This window comes from Macaca thibetana, chromosome X (assembly GCF_024542745.1).
Source record: "Macaca thibetana thibetana isolate TM-01 chromosome X, ASM2454274v1, whole genome shotgun sequence".
Classification (NCBI taxonomy): Eukaryota; Metazoa; Chordata; class Mammalia; order Primates; family Cercopithecidae; genus Macaca; species Macaca thibetana.
In genome coordinates this window covers 28054644-28076912 of record NC_065598.1, presented here as the reverse complement: position 1 = coordinate 28076912, position 22269 = coordinate 28054644, and positions in this window count along the sequence as shown.

Here is a 22269-nt window from a genome sequence, read left to right as displayed (position 1 = left end):
ACACTGTGAAATGAATAAATCAAGCAAATTAACATATTTATCACCTTACATACTTATCATTTTTCTATGATGAGAACATTTAGGATCTACTCTTGGCTATTCTGAAATATGCAATACATTATTATTAACTATAGTCGCCATGCTATCAACAGATCTCCAGAACTTATTTCTGCTATCTGACTGAACTTTTGTATCCTAGGTCAACATCTTGCCATTCCCCAGTCCCAGCCCCTGGCAATCAGATGTGCAGTTTTTAGTGGTTAGTACTGTAATGATGGTGGTTCGATCCCTAAGAATTTAGTCTACATTCCAGGCAGCAAGAACATGAGGAAAGGTGAAAGGCAAATTTGCATGCTACCTGACACTCTTCATTTTTATCAGGAAAATAATTTTAGGGAACCCCCGCCTAGGAACTTCTGCTTCTGTCTTGATAGCCCAAGGTAAGGCACAAAGCCACCTTTAACTGCAAAGGAATGTGTAGAAGTATGCATTCTTAAAGGGGCACATAAGTATCCTGAACAAAAAAGTTTATCTCATAAAATTGTGAGGGCAGGTGTTATATAAGAAACTAGCATTGTTTGTCTAGTTATTTTTCACAACATACATTTATATACTGTTTGGTTTTTTAAGTGTGCTGTCATTTAAAGCCAATTATATTTTAAGCATAGATATAAATAGCAACATGAAATATTACTGTAGTTACTCTGTGTGTGTGTGTTTGTGTGTGTGTGTTTGTGTGTATCAAGGTCCTAGTTTAATAAAAGTAAATAAAGTCAGGTGCAGTTCCAAGATGGCCAAATAGGAACAGCTCGTCTACAGCTCCCAGTGTGAGCAATGCAGAAGATGGGTGATTTCTGCATTTCCAACTGAGGTACTGGGTTCATGTCACTGGGGCTTGTTGGCCAGTGGGTGCAGCCCACGGAGTGTGAGCCGAAGCACGGCAGGGCATCGCCTCACCCAGGAAGCACAAGGGGTCAGGGGATTCCCTTTCCTAGCCAAGAAGCCATGACAGATGGTACCTGGAAAATCGGAACACTCCCACCCTAATACTGCACTTTTCCAATAGTCTTAGTAAACGGCGCACCAGGAGATTATATCTGATTGGTGTATCTGAAAGTGACGGGGAGAATGGAATGAAGCTGGAAAACACTCTGCAGGATATTATCCAGGAGAACTTCCCCAACCTAGCAAGGCAGGCCAACATTCAACTTCAGGAAATACAGAGAATGCCACAAAGATATTCCTCGAGAAGAGCAACTCCAAGACACATTATTGTCAGATTCACCAAAGTTGAAATGAAGGAAAAAATGTTAAGGGCAGCCAGAGAGAAAGGTCGGGTTACCCACAAAGGGAAGCCCATCAGACTAGCAGCGGAACTCTCGGCAGAAACTCTATAAGCCACAAGAGAGTGGGGGCCAATATTCAACATTCTTAAAGAAAAGAATTTTCAACCCAGAATTTCATATCCAGCCAAACTAAGCTTCATCAGTGAAGGAGAAATAAAATCCTTTACAGGCAAGCAAGTACTCAGAGATTTTGTCACCACCAGGCCTGCCCTACAAGAGCTCCTGAAGGAAGCACTAAACATAGAAAGGAACACCTGGTACCAGCCACTGCAAAAACATGCCAAATTGTAAAGACCATCGATGCTAGGAAGAAACTGCATCAACTAATGAGCAAAATAACCAGCTAACATCATAATGACAGGATCACATTCACACACAACAATATTAACCTTAAATGTAAATGGGCTAAATGCTCCAACTAAAAGACATAGACTGGCAAATTGGAAAAAGAGTCAAGACCCATCAGTGTGCTGTATTCAGGAGACCCATCTCATGTGCAGAGAAATACATAGGCTCAAAATAAAGAGATGGAGGAAGATCTACCAAGAAAATAGAAAACAAAAAAAGGCAGGGGTTGCAATCCTAGTCTCTGATAAAACAGACTTTAAACCAACAGAGATCAAAAGAGACAAAGAAGGCCATTACATAATTGTACAGGGATCAATTCAACAAGAAGAGCTAACCATCCTAAATATATATGCACCCAATACAGGAGCACCCAGATTCATAAAGCAAGTCCTTAGAGACCTACAAAGAGACTTAGACTCCCATACGATAATAATGGGAGACTTTAACACCCCACTGTCAACATTAGACAGATCAACAAGATAGAAAGTTAACAAGGATATCCAGGAATTGAACTCAGCTCTGCACCAAGCAGACCTAATAGACGTCTACAAAACTCGCCGCCCCAAATCAACAGAATATACATTCTTGTCAGCACCACATCACACTTATTCCAACGTTGACCACACAGTTGGAAGTAAAGCACTCCTCAGCAAATGTACAAGAATAGAAATTGTAACAAACTGTCTCTCAGACCACAGTGCAATCAAACTAGAACCCAGGACTAAGAAACTCACTCAAAACCACTCAACTACATGGAAACTGAACAACCTGCTCCTGAATGACTACTGGGTGCATAACGAAATGAAGGCAGAAATAAAGATGTTCTTTGAAACCAATGAGAACAAAGACACAACATACCAGAATCTCTGGGACACATTTAAAGCAGTGTGTAGAGGGAAATTTATAGCACTAAATGCCCACAAGAGAAAGCTGGAAAGATCTAAAATCGACACCCTAACATCACAATTAAAAGAACTAGAGAAGCAAGAGCAAACACATTCAAAAGGTAGCAGCAGAAGGCAAGAAATAACTAAGGTCAGAGCAGAACTGAAGGAGATAGAGACACAAAAAACCCTTCAAAAAAATCAATGAATCCAGGAGCTGGTTTTTTGAAAAGATCAACAAAATTGAAAGACTGCTAGCAAGACTAATAAAGAAGAAAAGAGAGAAGAATCAAATAGACACAATAAAAAATGATAAAGGGGATATCATCACCAATCCCACAGAAATAAAAACTACCATCAGAGACTACTATAAACATCTCTATGCAAATAAACTAGAAAATCTAGAAGAAATGCATAAATTCCTGGACACATACACCCTCCCAAGACTAAACCAGGAAGAAATTGAATCCCTGAAGAGACCAATATCAGGCTCTGAAATTCAGGCAATAATTAATAGCCTACCAACCAAAAAAAGGCCAGGACCAGACGGATTCACAGCCGAATTCTACTAGAGGTACAAAGAGGAGCTGGTACCATTCCTTCTGAAACTATTTCAATCAATAGAAAAAGAGGGAATCCTCCCTAACTCATTTTATGAGGCCAGCATCATCCTGATACCAAAGCTTAGCAGAGACACAACAAAAAAAGAGAATTTTAGACCAATATCACTAAAGAACATCCATGCAAAAATCCTCAATAAAATACCGGCAAACCGAATCCAGCAGCACATCAAAAAGCTTATCCACCATGATCAAGTGGGCTTCATCCCTGGGATGCAAGGCTGGTTCAACATATGCAAATCAATAAACGTAATCCACCATATAAACAGAACCAAAGACAAAACCACATGATTCTCTCAATAGATGCAGAAAAGACCTTTGACAAAATTTAACAGCCCTTCATGCTAAAAATTCTCAATAAATTAGGCATTGACGGAATGTATATCAAAATAATAAGAGCTATTTATAACAAACCCACAGCCAATATCATACTGAATGGGCAAAAACTGGAAGCATTTCCTTTGAAAATGGGCACAAGACAGGGATGCCCTCTCTCACTACTCCTATTCAACATAGTGTTGGAAGTTCTGGCCAGGGCAATCAGGCAAGAGAAAGAAATAAAGGGTATTCAATTAGGATAAGAAGAAGTCAAATTGTCCCTGTTTGCAGATGGCATGATTGTATATTTAGAAAACACCATTGTCTCAGCCCAAAATCTCCTTAAGCTGATGAGCAACTTCAGCAAAGTCTCAGAATACAAAATCAATGTGCAAAAATCACAAGCACTGTTATACACCAGTAACAGACAAACAGAGAGCCAAATCGTGAGTGAACTCCCATTCACAATTGCTTCAAAGAGAATAAAATACCTAGGAATCCAACTTATAAGCGATGTAAAGGACCTCTTCAAGGAGAACTACAAACCACTGCTCAGTGAAATAAAAGAGGACACAAACAAATGGAAGAACATTCCATGCTCATGGATAGGAAGAATGAATATTGTGAAAATGGCCATACTGCCCAAGGTAATTTATAGATTCAATGCCATCCCCATCAAGCTACCAATGACTTTCTTCACAGAATTGGAAAAAACTGCTTTAAAGTTCATATGGAACCAAAAAAGAGCCCACTTGCCAAGACAATCCTAAGCCAAAAGAATAAAGCTGGAGACATCACGCTACCTGACTTCAAACTATACTACAAGGCTATGGTAACCAAAACAGCACAGTATTGGTACCAAAACAGAGATATAGACCAATGGAACAGAACAGAGCCTTCAGAAATAATATCACACATCTACAACCATCTGATCTTTGACAACCCTGACAAAAACAAGAAACGGGGAAAGGGTTCCCTATTTAATAAATGGTGCTGGGAAAACTGGCTAGCCATATGTAGAAAGCTGAAACTGGATCCCTTCCTTACACAAAAATTAATTCAAGATGGATTAAAGACTTAAATGTTAGACCTAAAATCATAAAAACCCTAGAAGAAAGCCTAGGCAATACCATTCAGGACATAGGCATGGGCAAGGACTTCATGTCTAAGACACCAAAAGCAATGGCAACAAAAGCCAAAATTGACAAATGGGATCTAATTAAACTAAAGAGCTTCTGGACAGCAAAAGAAACTACCATCAGAGTGAAGAGGCAACCTACAGAATGGGAGAAAATTTTTGCAATCTACCCATCTGACAAAGGGCTAATATCCAGAATCTACAAAGAACTTAAACAAATTTACAAGAAAAAAAACAAATGACCCCATCAAAAAGTGGGCGAAGGAGATGAACAGATACTTCTCAAAAGAAGACATTTATGCAGCCAACAGACACATGAAAAAATGCTCATCATCACTGGCCATCAGAGAAATGCAAATCAAAACCACAATGAGATACCATCTCACACCAGTTAGAATGGCGATCATTCAAAAGTCAGGAAACAGCAGGTGCTGGAGAGGATTTGGAGAAATAGGAATGCTTTTACACTGTTGGTGGGACTGTAAACTAGTTCAACCATTGTGGAAGACAGTGTGGCATTTCCTCAAGGATCTAGAACTAGAAATACCTTTTGACCCAGCCATCCCATTACTGAGTATATACCCAAAGGATTATAAATCATGCTGCTATAAAGACACATGCACACTTAGGTTTATTGTGGCACTATTCACAATAGCAAAGACTTGGAACCAACCCAAATATCCATCAATGATAGACTGGACTAAGAAAATGTGGTACATATTCACCATGGAATACTATGCATCCATAAAAAAAGATGAGTTCATGTCCTTTGTAGGGACATGGATGAAGCTGGAAACCATCATTCTCAGCAAACTATGGCAAGGACAAAAAACCAAACAGCGCATGTTCTCACTCACAGGTGGGAATTGAACAATGAGAACACTTGGACACAGGAAGGGGAACATCACACACCATGGCCTGTTGTCGGGGTGGGGGGAGGGGGGAGGGATAGCATTAGGAGATATACCTAATATAAATGATGAATTAATGGGTGCAGCACACCAACATGGCACATATATACATATGTAACAAACCTGCATGTTGTGCACATGTACCCTAGAACTGAAAGTATAATAAAAAAAAGTAAATAAAGTCATCTTTGACTTTGTACATATATGCCTTGTTTTCCTGCTTTAGAAAATAACAAATATGTGTATATTTTAGTAATATGTATAACTATAAATGTTGTAAAGACTAAATAAATCTAACTTATGAACGTTCAGTAAAGAGTTGGTGTATATAACTATATCCAGAGTTATCAACAGTGCTCTAAAAACTCTCAGAATCTTTACAAAATCACTGAAATTTTGCCATGGACAAAGTTAAGACAGTTATATATACCTAAATATATTGGATACTGTTGTGTTTTAGTAATATTTTTGCATTAACCTTGCAGTATTCTTTTTACTCATCATCAAATTCCTACCCATTTTTTAAAAATTCCATGATGACTACCTAAGCTGATATTGGCAAATGATTTTAAGAAGAGGAGAGAAAAGTAAGTCCAAATAAGAACATATAGTTTATGTGTTATGGCAGCTTCAAATAATAATAGAGATAAAGGACATCTATGAAAACCCCCCAGTTAACATCATACTAATTGTGAAAGACTGAATTACCTCATCCGAAGATCAGATACAAGACAAGGACGTAGGAAAATCTGGTCTCACTGCTTCCATTCAACTTTGTACTGGAGGTTCTAAATTTGAACAAATAAGATTTGTATACTGAAAACTACAAAACATTGCTAAATTATTAAAGAATAAATAAATTAACTGAGAGACAGTCATGTTTAAGGATGGGAATATTCATTATTGTAAAGATGGAAATTCCCCATAAATTGATCTATAAATTCAACACAATCCTTATCAATAGTCCAGCAGGAATTCTTGTATAAATTGGCAAGCTGATCCTAAGATTTATATGGAAATGCAGAGAACTCTGAATAGTCAAAGGAATATTGAAAAGGAAGAAAGTTGGAGGACTCACACTTCCTGATTTCAAAACACAGTAATCAAGACTATGCTATACTGGTATAAGGATAAACATATAGACCATGGGAATAGAGTTGAGAGACCAGAAGCAAAAACCCTTAAATATATGACCAACTGATTTTTGACAAAGATATCAAACAATTCATGGAAGAAAGGATAATCTTTTCAACAAATGATGTTGACACCATTGAACATTCATGTGCAAAAAAAATGACCTTAGACCCTTATCTCATACCATGCCTAAAATGTAATTCATGAAACATAGACTTTAAGAGCTAAAACTATTAAACTTCTACAAGGAAACAAGAAAATAATTATCACCCTGAATTTGGCAGAGTTCTTTGATACAACACAAAAGCATGAGCCATAAAAGAAAAATTTGATAAATTGGGCTTTATAAAACTAAAAACTTCTGTGCTGCAAAAGACGTCAATGAGAAAATGAAAAGACAAGTTATAGGCTGGGGACAACATATTTGCAAATCATACACCTAATAAAGGCCTTGTATTCAGATATCTATTCTTACAATAATAAGAAAAACAACTCAATTAAAAATGGGCAAAAAATTCATATAGACATTTCACCAAAGAACATACATGAATAGTTAATAGTGGTGAAGATAAATATGCTTATCATCACCACTTATTAGGGAAATAAAGATTAAAACCACAAAAAGATACCACTGCATGCCTACTAGAATGACCACATTGAAAAAAACAAAAATACTAAGTGTCTGCAAAAGCATAGGGGAAGTGGAACCTTCACGTATTTCTGGTTTTTATTTTTTGGAAAGCAGTTCAGCAGTTTCTTTAAAAGTTAACATCAAAAAGTCTGAAAGAACACAAACAGACAACCTAATGTCACACCTCAAGGAACCAGAGAAACAAGCTAAACTCAATCCCAGAAGAAAAGAAACAAAGAACAGAGCAGAACTAAATGAACTTGAAACAAAAAAATTCAAAAGATAAATGAAACAAAAATCCAGTTCTTTGAAAAGATAAACAAAAGTGATAGACCATTAGTGAAATTAACCAAGAAGAGAAGAGAGAAGATCCAAGTAAGCTCGATTAGAAATGAAACTGGAGATATTACAACTGATACCACAGAAATACAAAAGATAATTTACTGCTTGGCTAATAGGAGCAGCAAAATCTCAGAAATCACCAATACAGAACCTATCCATGTAACCAAAAACTACCTGTACCCCAAATACGAATAAAATAAAAATAAAAAAGTTAAACATAAATTTACCATACACACCAGCAATTGCACTCCTAAAACTCTACCAAAATGAAGTGAAAACATATATCCACACAAAGACATGTAAGTGGATGTCCCTAACAGCATTATTCATAATAGCAAAAAAACTGGAAATAATCCAAATGTCCCTTGATTGGCAAATGGATAAGCAAAATGCAGTATGTTTATGTAGTGGAATACTATTCAGCAATCAAAAGGAATAAACTACTGATACATGTACAATATGAATGAACTTCAAACACATCTCATACTGAGTTAAAAAAGGCAGATGCAAAAGACTATATACTGTATGATTCCATTTATATGAAATGTTTGGAAGAGGCAAATGTATAGAGGCAGAAAGCAGATCTGTGACTATGTAAGGCCGCAGCTGGGAATGGGGATTGACTGTAGATGGGAATGGGGGAAATGTTTGGAATGACAGCAATGTTCTACTGGAATATGGAGATGGTTGCATAACATTGTTAATTTACTAATACCATTGCATTGTACACAGAAATGAATTTTATAGTATATAAGTTATACCTCAATAAAGATATTTGAAATAATGAAGACATTTTTTGGCAGTTGTAGATTAAATGGCCATGGATATTTTTCTGTTACGTTAAGTCCATCTGCTTGCACAGCTTTAAACAAAGGCCAAAGCAGTTGAAGATTTCATAAAGTTAGTTTGAAGGTTTTAGTTAGTTAATGTTTGTATAGAATTTATATTCCTGAGTGGCAAGTCCTAATAAAGGGTGATAATCATAGCCCTGTATTATATCCTCAATTACTTTGGATGTAAAATCTTTTATCCATTTAATGTTTTTTCTGTAAACCCTTGTCTGGAGAGTTCTCACAACTTTTGTGTGAATTGGAACTAATGAATAGAGTTACATCTTATTCTTACTCTTTTCAGAGATAATGCCTTCTCTGAGAAAGAACAAATTGCATTATAAATGCCCTCATTAATTCCTACAAGAGGCTTGTTCAGAGAAAATAAAAGTATGTCCTTAAAAACAGACATGCAGTTATTTCAAAATCTTGGTTGCTTCTTAGATTTCAGGATTTGAGGTTATGTTGATCTCAACATAGACCTTACAAGAATAAGTAGTATTTGTAAAACTTTTTTAATGATGCATTTATACTACCAATAAAATATGTAAAATTAAATAGGAAGTGAAAAATTGACTTCAAATATGTAGATGAAAAGTATTCTACTTCAAGGAAAGCTGTAATTAGAAATGCATTAAGCTTAATATAAGTGGCCATGTCTTTCACCTTTGAAAGAAAGTGAAGAAAGAAAAACATGTCACCTACTTTCTCTTCTCTGTAAAAAAGAAGTTTTTTAATCATGTCTTTTCAGCTTTAGAAAAATGTCTTTAAATATCAATAATTTCAGAAGAAAAAAACGAGTATGTTGAATAGAGGAAGCCAGACTGCATGGAATTCTCTATCACGTTTTGGCTATCCGGACACTCTCCTAAAAACACAGATTTTTTGTTGTTTATAGAAGTTGTCTAAGGTTAAAAATAGTGTTTGGCTATCACAAGAACAGAAAACCAAACACCGCATGTTCTCACTCATAGGTGGGAACTGAACAATGAGATCACTCGGACTCAGGAAGGGGAACATCACACACCGGGGCCTATCATGGGGAGGGGGGAGGGGGGAGGGATTGCATTGGGAGTTATACCTGATGTAAATGACGAGTTGATGGGTGCAGCACACCAACAAGGCACAAGTATACATATGTAACAAACCTGCACGTTATGCACATGTACCCTACAACTTAAAGTATAATAATAATAAATAAATTAAAAAAAAAATAGTGTTTGGTTATAAGCTTTAAATAATCATTAAGATAGATCTTCACTACGAATTATTTTTAGATTCTACAGTTTTACTTTTAGAAGTACCATATACATGCGTGTAATCCATCTCTGAAAAAGCCTTCGTAAAAATCGTAACTGAGGAAACTATGACAGTCAAAGAGATCAGACCTAACCGACCCCATCTTGCTTTTAACCTCTAAGCTGTCTTTGCTCATTTCTGGACATAAGCTGAACTACGGGGGAAGGAATTTAGTTTATAGTTTAAACTCTGAAACAAAATTGATAATAGTCCTTTCCTGAAAAACCCCTTCTTGCCTAGGGACCAGTCTGCCTTTGTAGGACTAACAAATTAGCTACAAGATTAGAAATTATGGTGGAGGGGCCATGCAGCCTCTGGGTGCAAGAGTCTGAACCTCCCCAAATTGCTCCTGGGACTAACATCACTGTTGCAAAACCTAAGATCGGTGCTTGAGATATTTTGCAGACCCTGTATTCCGATGCAGCAGATGACAACACCCAGACCGTTAATCTGGCTCAGCCACTTCAGCAATCCCACCCAGGAACAGAAGTCAGCAAGAAGAGCTCACTTCAACCCACCATGATTTCATCTCCAAACCGGCCAATCAGCACTCCCCACTTTCCAAGCCATACCCTCCAAATTATCCTTAAAAACTCTGAACCCCAAATGCTCCAGGAGACTGATTTGAGTAATAATAAAACGCTGGTCTCCCACACAGCCGGCTCCGCGTGAATTCTCTTTCACCATTGCAGTTCCCCTCTCTTGATAAATCGGCTCTGTCTAGGCAGCGACAAGGTGAACCCATTGGGTGGTTACATCTCCATAAAAGATAGGTTGCTCGTGTTAATGAATCACAAGGAAATATTGTCATTTAATTGGATTACTACTCCCATTCAAATGCATAATCATCCAAATAACCTCTGTTTGCCTCACAGAACATTTATTAGAGTTGAAAAGACAGGTAGTAAGTGCAAAAGATGTATTTATCCACTCAACAAACATTTATGTTGTGTACCTATTATGTATTAGTTCATAAGGCAAGGTATGTGAGAAAGAGATTTTAATGATGGGGAGAGGTTACTATTTTATATATGGTGGAAGGAAACATCTTTCTAAAGTGATAACTTTTGAGCATAGAAATTAAAAGATAGAGCAAGCTGTGTAGATATCTTAGGAGAAAGCATTCAAGGAATGGGAACAGCAAACACAAAGTCTCTGAAATGGGCATGAACTTGTGATGTTTATCACAAGCAGTTCACGTAGTAAGGGAAAGATGAGCTGGGAGGAGAGGAGTAGACGAATGTGAATCACGTGTTTTCCCTAATATATAAAACAGCAGCAGCAACAACAAATTCTTTTGTTATATTCATTGCTTTTACCTGAGCCCTTGCTCCTGGAAAACAGCAATGATTAAGAATCCCCACTCCCATGCATTGTATCCTGGGAAGTGGATCATGGCAAAGAAACATAAAACTTAGATAAAACTCACAGATACCCACCCCCCTACTCTTTACCTACGACAGGGTCAGACACAGACCTTCCCCACCCAATTTAACTCTTCATCTCATAAATGACCAGGTGAAATGTTTTGGCTGTACTGATCCATTGGAACAAAATACTTATTAACCAAAATTTGGTTGTTTCTCTCCTCCCAGACCCCTAAAATTTGACCCACTCTCAGTCTGAGCCAGAATACAACCTCTCCTTAACAACCCCTTTTGAGAGTAAGCTTACTTCAGGGTAAAACATGATCTGATCTGATCACACCACCCTCGCTCGCCTCCCTTTCCCCCAGTAGGACTCCAGATACGATACCACAAAATATGGCACCTTCCATTTGAGAAAACAGCAGAAGCAGAAAGGTCCTCTCACTTTCCCCCTGCCCTTCTCCCCTGATGAAGGTCATAAGAGCCTGATTTGAGAAGTGCCTTCCCTATATCTGGAGGAAAGGAACATCCTTATCTCTGTAGACACAGATGCACAAAGAGTGAACAAACACGTCTTGCTAAGTTCCCCTCAGTTTATTACCATTAGATCATACCCTTTTGTCCTCCAATCATATTTCACCATGACTGTCCACTCTTCACCAAGCCTAAGCATAAAAATACACAAGTTTACCTATTTTCGGGGTAAGGCTCTTGTGTCATGTAAAATTTACGTTACATACATTTGTATAATTTTCTTTTGTTTATCTTTTGTCATAGAGGCCTAAGCTATCAACCTAGTGATGGAGGAAGAAAGCATGTTTCCTTACTCCTTTACCCCCACCTGTTTCTTTCCAGTCTGGTTTACTTCTCCCTGTTAAAAAAAGCAGCTCTTTTCTAAACCTGAAGATACTTGCGGATCTCATGGTAGAAGAACTGTTCCTACTGTATTAGCATCCCTCTTCTTCATGTAGTAATCCTTCTGAGTAAAGTCTTCCTTAACTAAGTCTACACTTGATCTTAGCCAGAAGGCTGAGAAGTGATTCTAAATCTAGATTTGTCTATTATTTGACAATATATAGGATAAGAAAATTCTAAGAGAGGGAAGAACAAGTGCAAACTCTCTGAGGTAGGAATGCGTTTGTGATATTTTAGAGACCACAAGCAGGCCATTGTAGGAGGGGCAAGATAGCCTGGGAGAAAAAGCAGCAGATGAATGTGAATTGCGTTTTCCCTAATAAATGAGAAAAAAATTTTGTGATATTCATTGCTTTCTCACCAAGTCTTCCTGCCCCTTTGCTATTGAGGACTAAACTCTGATTTTTTTTATCTTGCCCAAATTTCTGTCTAAGGGGTCTGGGGAGTCATGCCCTACAAACCATGAATTCTCATCAGATGGGTTTTATTTAACCCTATACATTGTGACTTACTTTCCAATATGATTCTGGCATAACATTACAAGACAAGGAAGAAAATATTTTACCCCAAAACATATTTCTCTGCCATATCTTGAAATGGCCCTGCAAAGCTGCCCTTTGTGGGAGAAAATCTGCATATGTAAAGAATCTCTATTAACATAACTATATCTTTTTCTTCCAGCCCCTTGCAATCCTGAAGAGATTAACTAAAAGTCTAGCACCTTTTAAACATTTGAATAGGAAACAATGGTCAGCTATTGTCTCTCAGGGCAGCCACCTTAAGACTTCCAAAGAACCTTGGTCTCCACAATCTTTTATTTTAACCTGAACATTTCCTTTCTATGGATCCCTGGTCTTTAGACAAACTCAACCAATTGTAAACCAGATACCTATAGCCTGGAAGCCCCATCCCCCAAGCCCCCAGGTCCTGCCTTTCTGAGCCAAACCAATGCATTTCTTAAATATATTTAATTGATGTCTCATGCCTCCCTAAAATATATAAAACCAAGCTGTACTCGGAACACCTTGGGGACATGTTCTCAGGACCTCCTGAGGTCTGGGTCACAGGCCATGGTCACTCATATTTGGCTCAGAATAGATCTCTTCAAATATTTTACAGAGTTTGACTCTTTTCTTCAACACTATGGTTTAATATTTGTCCCTTCCAAAACACATTCAATCCTCAATGTGGCAGTATTGAAAGGTCAGGTTTTATGAGGTGATTGGGTCATGAGGGCAAAGTCCATTCATGACTTAATGGATTAATGGGTTAATGGATTAATGAATTTCTATGAGATTGGAACTGGGGGCTTTATAAGAGACATGTGAGCATGGTCAACCCCTTCACCATGTGACACCTTGTACTGCCATGAAACTACAGAGTCTCTACCCAGCAAGAAGGCTCTCACCAGATGCAGCCCTGTGATCTGGTACTTTTGAGCCTTCATAACTGTAAGAAATAAATACATTTTAAAAATAAATTACCCAGTTTCAGGTATTCTGTTATAAGCAACAGAAAATGGACTAAGACACCCTCCATTTTTGAGATTTACTGCATTAAATCATTGTATTTTTATCTCAAACAATTGAATGTCTGAGTGGCTCATCATTTACAAGGCTCAAGTGAAAGTTAGTAGCACATAGATGGTCTAGGAAAACAGTTTGTGTTCCCTATCTTGTTTGCATGTCATCTTTAAATGTTGTTTTCCCAAGATTTAAAAGCTACAGCTGGATTTCTAGTTTAGGTTGGTAGATGAGTACCTTATCACATAATCTCACTGCCAATATCCAAGGAAATAAAACAAAGAAACAAAAAATTAAAAACAAGTAATGAGTAGAATCATATACTAAGGTAAGGAATATGAAAGACGTATGAGACACAAAATGCACTAAGCAAATGACTTATTCAGGCTATTTCAATAGGGAGAACATTTATTAGGTAGGATTTTTTTTTTTCAAAAAAGTGGAAGAAAACCTGGGGTTTTATAAAACAAGGGAGTTATTGAAGAAAGGTGGAGGTGGGTCTTATGCTGGCAAATGCGAGAGCAGTTTGGTCCTTTGCAGGTAGCTGCTTCTGGTAACACAAAGGGGTTGGCAGCCTCCTTAGTCATTATTTTCCAGGAGCACATAGATCAGGTAAAGTTCAATATTGTCAGGCAAATAATCCAAAAGTGGAGGCCAAAGAAGGAAAAAGAATATTCTGGGTCATCTCTGAGGAGCACAACTGCTACTCCATTCCCCAATCCCAGATCCAAGAAACTCCTGGTAAATTAAAAAATATTCTGGGAGTTCTCACCAAACTCCCAAATTTGGAAATAAGAAAACTGAGTATTTATCTTTTCCCTCTCCTGACTGTGGATTTAGGAAAAAGAGCCACTGGGGAGAAGAACGGGAGATACAGAGCTGACCCTTTTTAATGGAAACGATGATTATAGGTCTCACCCAATTGAAAGCAATTAGAATTCCAAGGTTTAAGAACTGCAAAAACTGTCAGTAAGAACACACCATCCAAACACCTGTGCTGAGACCTGACCAACATTTGCAGGGCTTCTAGCAGCCTAAGGTCATGTCCCTGGGACCCCGCCCCCTTTTAAGTTCCTCTTTGGAAAAGTTCAGGTTTTTCAAAAGAACTGACTGTTCCAGCCAACACCTGAAGATAGGCCCCTGACCTCCCTTTCTTAGAGCGTTTACTAAAAGGGCTTACAATGGTGAATCATTCCTCTGACACTTTGAGGTGTATATGCATCTCCTACAACTCAGAAGTGTCTTTCTGAAGGATGAGAGCCATTCCTTTGAAATGCAATCATTTAGATAGATAGGGCCTCTGTCTCCCGGTCTCTATAGGTGGATAGAATCCTAACTTCCGTAATTGTCAGTTAGCAGACACAGCTAGCCCAATCGCATTGACACTGACCAACTCTTTGTAATTTTTGACTTCCTTGCATCCACTTGAGCACCTCCCCTTCTTTTCCTGCCCTATATTCCTTCATTTTCCTTTTAAAACACCTAGTTGCCTCTGTGAATATAGAAATGGAACTCATCTCCTTCCCCGACTGTCAGCAGTCACTGAATAAAATATGTTTTTACCACTTTAATGTCCAGCTTTGTTTATCTTTGGCAGATTTATTCCTCTGTGGCAATGGTATACACTACTTTTCAAGTAGGAGGGGTGAACACTAATGAGACATTTAACAAACTCTTAGAAGAATGTGCTGAGCCTAAGAAATTATTAACAAACATAAATCATTGCCTGAACTGAACTTTCTCTCCCATTATATGATCTCAAGTTATAGAAGCAGGCAGGCGGATGTAAGAAGGGTGAGGGATGAGGTGAAGTAGGTATATAAGCTGTCTTCAAACTGCAGCTCAGAATGAAACATTTCTCTGGAATGGTGGGAAAGGAGTTAAAACATTATCTACAAAACATCAGAAAAAAAAAAAAAGCTAGAGAGTGGAGCCTAAGCTTCAGCAAGATGAACAGAAACAGGATAACTATAAAAAAGGAAGGGCGAAAAGTAGGAGGAGGGAGGGTGATGTAAAACACAAATTATCCAGTTTAGAATAAAATATAACCCAAGGAGAAGGTAATTTGCAACCTGTGCTTTGCATTATGAAACAATGTATGCATTCAATACAACTAGAGCTCAAAGATGAGATAATATAAGATGATAATGGAGATTGCAGATATAGAGGCCAAGGGAAAGCTTTCCTTACCCTCTGAAGGTTCACCGAAAATAGATTAATAGAAGAAATGGCACACAGATTTGCTAAACGTGCATGGTGTGTGGGAATCACAGAATGACTCTCCAATAACCCAATTAAATCCAGAGGTTTTATATACTTTTCTTCATAGAGGAAGGGGAGATGGGGGTGGGGGAGTAAATGTAGATGGGAATGAATGGATCCAGGAGGCAGACATTGTCTTGTAAATGATTCTCTTTGGAAACTGAATGGGACCAAAGAAAAACAATGGTTTGAAACAAAGTTCTTCTGGGCTCTGTGTGTCTTGGTTAATTTTCAGTCCTTTCCTCTGTGATATGTATTTTAATCTTCTCTAGTTAATAAAATTCCAGGGAAAGGGTTGATGGTAATTGTGTTCCTCCTTGGTGGGTCTAGATTCAAGGTAGATAAGGGAACTTCAGAGAACAACCTCATCCTGTGCATTGGGAGAGACAGAATGTTGAGAGTTGGGACCCGGGGAGGAGGTCAGAGACTCGGAGACTGCTTCATTAGTTCAGCTTATCAAAGGGCCATATTTGGGGATATGTTTTTGCACCTGTGAAAGGAAAAATAAATATTGGGACCCCCAAATCACTAAGCTAAAGGGAAAAGTCAAGCTGGTGTTACAGGATGGTCTTTGTTCTTAGAGCTCCCAAGATGGCACCAAGCGTTTTGTTCTCTGACATGGGGTTCTTGGCTTCACGGATTCCAAGGAATGGAACCTTGGGCCATGCAGTGAGTGTTACAGCTCTCTTAGAAGCTGTGGGTCACGGAAGAGAACCGTGGAACCCAGTGACTAGTGTTCAGCTCTATTAGGATGAACCCGGGCACTTAGCTGTGCAGGAACAATAGCAAGCCTTTAGCCTGATCGGGAGGGACAATAGGCTGGATCAGGAGCACAGCAGACATCCTGCCAGATCCGGAGGGTTGGAAGTCAACGGCGGGTCTGGGACGGTGGCAAACAGCAGTGGTGGACAGCGAGCGAAAGCTCAGCTCGAGCTGTAACAAACACGGACCAGAAGAGTGTGCAGTTGCAAGGTCTAATAGAGTGAAAACAAAGCTCCCATACAATGGGAGGGGATCCAAAGGGGATTGCCCACTCCCTGCTGGAATGCCTGGGTTTATATCCCAATCACTGTCCCTCCCACTGTGCTCTCAGGCAATAAATGATTTGACTGTTTCTTTGCCTTCTGCTTTAGCCTAATTTGTATTTTAGTGAGTCCTCTTTACTACCTGATTGGTCAGGTGTGAGCTGAGTTACAAGCCCCGGGTTTAAAGGTGGGTGCGTTCACCTTCCACAGCTAGGCTTAGGAATTCTTAGTCTGCCTAGCAGATCCAGCTAGTCCTGTCTCTCACTGGGAACTGCTTAGGGCAAACCTGAGCCCCATTCTATTCAAAGTCACCCCTCTGCTCACTGACATAAATGCATATCTGATTATCTCCTTTGGAGAGGCTAATCAGAAACTCAAAAGAATGCAACCATTTGTCTTTTATCTACCTATGACCTGGAAAGCCCCCTCCCCTGCTTTGAGTTGACCGGCCTTTGCTTCAAGTTGTTCCATCTTTCTGGATTGAACCAATGTTCATCTTACGTATGTTGATGTCTCATGTCTCCCTAAAATGTATAAAACCAAGCTGTGCCCAACCACCTTGGGCACATGTCATGAGGACTACCTGAGGCTGTGTCATGGGTGCGTGTCCTCAACCATGGCAATATAAACTTTTTTTTTTTTTTTTTTGAGACGGAGTCTCCCTCTGTCGCCCAGGCTGGAGTACAGTGGCCGGATCTCAGCTCACTGCAAGCTCCGCCTCCCGGGTTTACGCCATTCTCCTGCCTCAGCCTCCCGAGTAGCTGGGACTACAGGCGCCCGCCACCTCGCCCGGCTAGTTTTTTGTATTTTTTTAGTAGAGACGGGGTTTCACCGTGTTAGCCAGGATGGTCTCGATCTCCTGACCTCGTGATCCACCCGTCTCGGCCTCCCAAAGTGCTGGGATTACAGGCTTGAGCCACCGCGCCCGGCCTTAATATAAACTTTTTAAATTAACTGAGACCCATCTCAGATATTCAGGGCTCACACACTCTAACATTACACAGGCTGAAACTTCCCTAGAAGACTCATACATTAAAAGTTGAGTTCAGGGCTATGGAGAAAAAAATTGTGTCAGGAGCTGTGTGGCAAAAGATCCCATTAAAATAATCTTTCATTTTTGGGAATAGGCCAGTCCAATTAAAATGTTGTATCTCATTTCAGGAGATGGTGGTGTAGATGGGCTCTCAAAGCTAGGCCTTTATATATGATGCCGGCAAACAGATCATTAATAAGAGACATTTCTATGGAAACAGAAGAAAAACAAAGGTTAATGTCTAGAGTAGTCTGTAAGCTAGTTTCTTTAGAGTGTGGAGGGCATTCAGTTGAGAAGATTAGAGGCAATCTGACAGATTTTTCTGGTTTGCAGTTTGTGTGTACGAAGTTGGTTCACATATAAGCTGTTATGGGGATTTTTCTTCAAAGCCAAGTTGACTAGTTTCAGCCTCAGGAAAAATGCAGTTTTAATTTTTAGCAATTCCCAGTCAGAAGTGTGGGAGAAAAAAAAAAGGAAAACATTAGTTTAAAGACTCATAGCCAGGTACTGGAGGAAAGTATAAGAAATTCAGATCCAGTTCAAGTTGCAGGTAACAAAGTCTCAAGAACAATGAGCTGCCGGGAGTGGTGGCTCACGCCTGTAATCCCAGCACTTTGGGAGGCCAAGGTGGGCGGATCAGGAGGTCAGGAGTTTGAGGTCAGCCTGACCAACATGGTGAAACCCCATCTCTACTAAAAATATAAAAAAGAAAAAAATCAATTAGTCGGGCATGGTGGCATGTGCCTGTAGTCCCAGCTACTCAAGAGGCTGAGGCAAGAGAATCGCTTGAACCCAGGAGGCAGAGGTTGCAGTCTGCAAATATAATGTTCCAGTCAAAACCTTGGTAAAATAACCAGTATTTCCAATTGTGTCCTGTTACAAAAGGACAAAAAACACATCCTCATGTCTTTCTTATAACTTTCATCACCAAAAATCAGCTCTATTTTTGTGTTTATACTGTAAACAGAATTGTTTCTTTCATGTCTAGTAGTTCCAATTAGATATATTAATTAAAATTGGAACTTCTGAGCCGAGATCGTGCCACTGCATTCCAGCCTGGGTGACAGAGCAAGACTCCCTCTCAAAAAAACAAAACAAACAAAACAAAACAAACCCAAAACCAAAAAAAAAAAGCAATGAGTTGAAGTCTAATAATCTAATAATGGGTGTACTTTTCTTCTAAAACAACTTTTTTTCTCCAGTACCTCATTTCTACCAAAGACGAATCAAAGAAAGACCAATTTATTTGCAAAATAAGCTCTACTCATATTATACTTCACCTGATTATTTGAATAAAGTGCAGCAAAGACAGTGATTGTTCATACAGGCTCTTTGTAGATTGGCTTAGCTGAAACTATTCATAAGAAATCTTGGATTAAACTTTTTTAAAAAGTCTCTTGAGGGTAAAGAGTCAAGCTAATGATTGCCATCAGAATGATTCTGTAATACTTGTACAAATTGGGTGAGTACTTCTCTTTTTGAGGTCCCCAAAATATTCTCATGTTGTTGGGCCTTCCAGAAAAAGACATTCTTTACCCTCCTATAAAGGCAACCAGGTGAACTGTGTATCAGGCCAGTTTTTCCAGGGGATTTTATTTATTTATTTATTTATTTTGCTTCCCAAAGAGTTGACCTCAATATCACAAAGCAGTCTGGTCACATCTGAAAATATAACGTTCCAGTAAAAACCATGGTAAAATAACCAGTATTTCCAATTGTGTCCCGTTACAAAAGGACAAAAAACACATCTTCATGTCTTTCTTATAACTTTCATCACCAAAAATTAGCTCTATTTTTGTGTGTATGCTGTAAACAGAATTGTTTATGTCTAGTAGTTCCAATTAGATATATTAATTAAAATTGGAACTTCTAGTAACCCTAATTTTCAGTCAGAGACACATGAAGCAAGCAACTTTCATTTTTATGTACCAAAACATTTTATAAATACATATTTTATAATTTTTAGGAAAATACGATTTATCCATTTTTATGGGAAAGGATATATTTACTAGAAAACCTGAATATATTTAGTCTTTTCATGCATTTTTTATTGATACAAATTGTACATATTTATGGGGTACATGTGATACTTTGTTACATGCATAGACTGTATAATAAAATTGAGGTAGTAGGATGTCCATCACCCTGAGTATTTATCATTTCTATGTGTTGCAAATATTTCAAGTCCTCTTCTAGGTATTTTGAAATATAAGATACATTGTTGTTATCTATAGTCAATCTACTCTGCTCTCAAACATTAGAACTTATTCCTTCCATCTAACTGTATATTTTCACTCACCAACCAACCTCTATTTATCCTTCTCCTCCAAACCCTTCCCAGCCTCTGGTATATATCATTCTATTCTCTACCACCATGAAATAAATTTCTCTAGCTACATATGAGCATGAACATGAGATACTTGCCTTTTTATGTCTGGCTTATTTCACTTAACACGATGACCTCCAGTTCCATCCATGTTGCTGCAAATGACATGATTTCATTCTTTTTTATGGCCAAAGAGTATTTCATTGTGTGTGTGTGTGTGTGTGTGTGTATAACATTTTATTTATCCATTCATCCATGGATGAACACTTAGATTGATTCCATCCATATCTTTGCCATTGTGAATAGTGCTTCAATAAACATGGGTGTACAGGTATCTTTTTGATGTACTGATTTTTTTTTCTTTGGATAAATGCCCAGAAGTGGGATTGCTGGATCACATCGTAGTTCTATTTTTAATTTTTTTGAGAAATCTCCATACTGTTATCCATAATGACTGTACTACTTTACATTCCAACTTAGCCTGTAAGAGTTCCCTTTCTGCTGCATCTTCACCAGCATCTTATTTTTTGTCTTCTTATTAACAGCCATTCAAATTGGGTTGAGGTGATATCTCATTGTGGTTTTGATTTGCATTTCCCTGATGATCAGTGATGTGGAGCATTTTCTCATATACTTGATGGCCATTTGTATGTTTTGAGAAATGTCTATTCATGTCTTTTACCCACCTTTTAATAGCATTATTTTTTTTTCCTGTTATTTGAGCTCCTTATATATTCTGGATATTAGTCTCTTGTTGGATGAATGGTTTGCAAATATTTTCTCCCATTCAATGGTTTGTCTCTTCACCCTGTTGTTTCTTTTGCTGTGCAGAAGCTTTTTAGTTTAATATAGTCCCATTTATCTATTTTTGATTTTGTTGTCTGTGCTTTTGAGGTCGTAGCAATAAAATCTTTGCCTAGCTCAATATCCTGAAATGTTTTCTGTATATTTTCTTCTAATAGTTTTACAGTTTCAGGTCTTACATTTAAGTCTTTAATCCATCTTGAGTTGATTTTTGTATAGATGAGAGACAGATGTCCAGTTTTATTTAATGCATATGGATATCCATTTTTCCCAGCACCATTTGTTGAAGAGTGTGTCCTTTTCCCACTGAATGTTTTTGGCCCCTTTGTTGAAATCAGTTGACTGTAAATATGTGAATTTATTTCTAGGTTCTTTACTCTCTTTCATTTGCCTATATGTCTGTTTTTACAACAATACCATGCTTTTGAGGCCGGGCGCGGTGGCTCAAGCCTGTAATCCCAGCACTTTGGGAGGCCGAGACGGGCGGATCACGAGGTCAGGAGATCGAGACCATCCTGGTTAACACGGTGAAACCCCGTCTCTACTAAAAAAATACAAAAAACTAGCCGGGCGAGGTGGTGGGCGCCTGTAGTCCCAGCTACTCGGGAGGCTGAGGCAGGAGAATGGCGTGAACCTGGGAGGCGGAGCTTGCAGTGAGCTGAGATCCGGCCACTGCACTCCAGCCTGGGTGACAGAGCGAGACTCCGTCTCAAAAAAAAAAAAAAAAACAACAATACCATGCTTTTTTGGTTACTATAGCCTTATAATATACTTTGAAGTCAGCCAGTATGATGCCTCCAGCCTTGTTAGTGTTGCTCAGGATTGCATTGACTATTTGGGCTCATTTTTTATTCCATACAAGTGTTAAGATTGTTTTTTTCTAATTTTGTGAAAAATGGCATTGGTATTTTTACAGGGATTGCATTGAAACTGTAGATTGTTTTGTGAAGTATGGGAATTTTAATGACATTAATTATTCTGATCCATGGGCATGGAATGTCTTTCCATTTGTTTGTGTCCTCTTCAATTCTTTTCATCAGCATTTTTTAGTTTTCCTTGTAGAGATCTTTTACCTGCTTGGTTAAATTTATATCTAATTTTTTATAGCTATTGTTAATGGAATTGCCTTCTTGATTTCTTTCTCAAGCAGTTCATTATTGGTGTATAGAAACACACTAATTTTTGTATATTAATTTTGTATTCTGAAACTTTA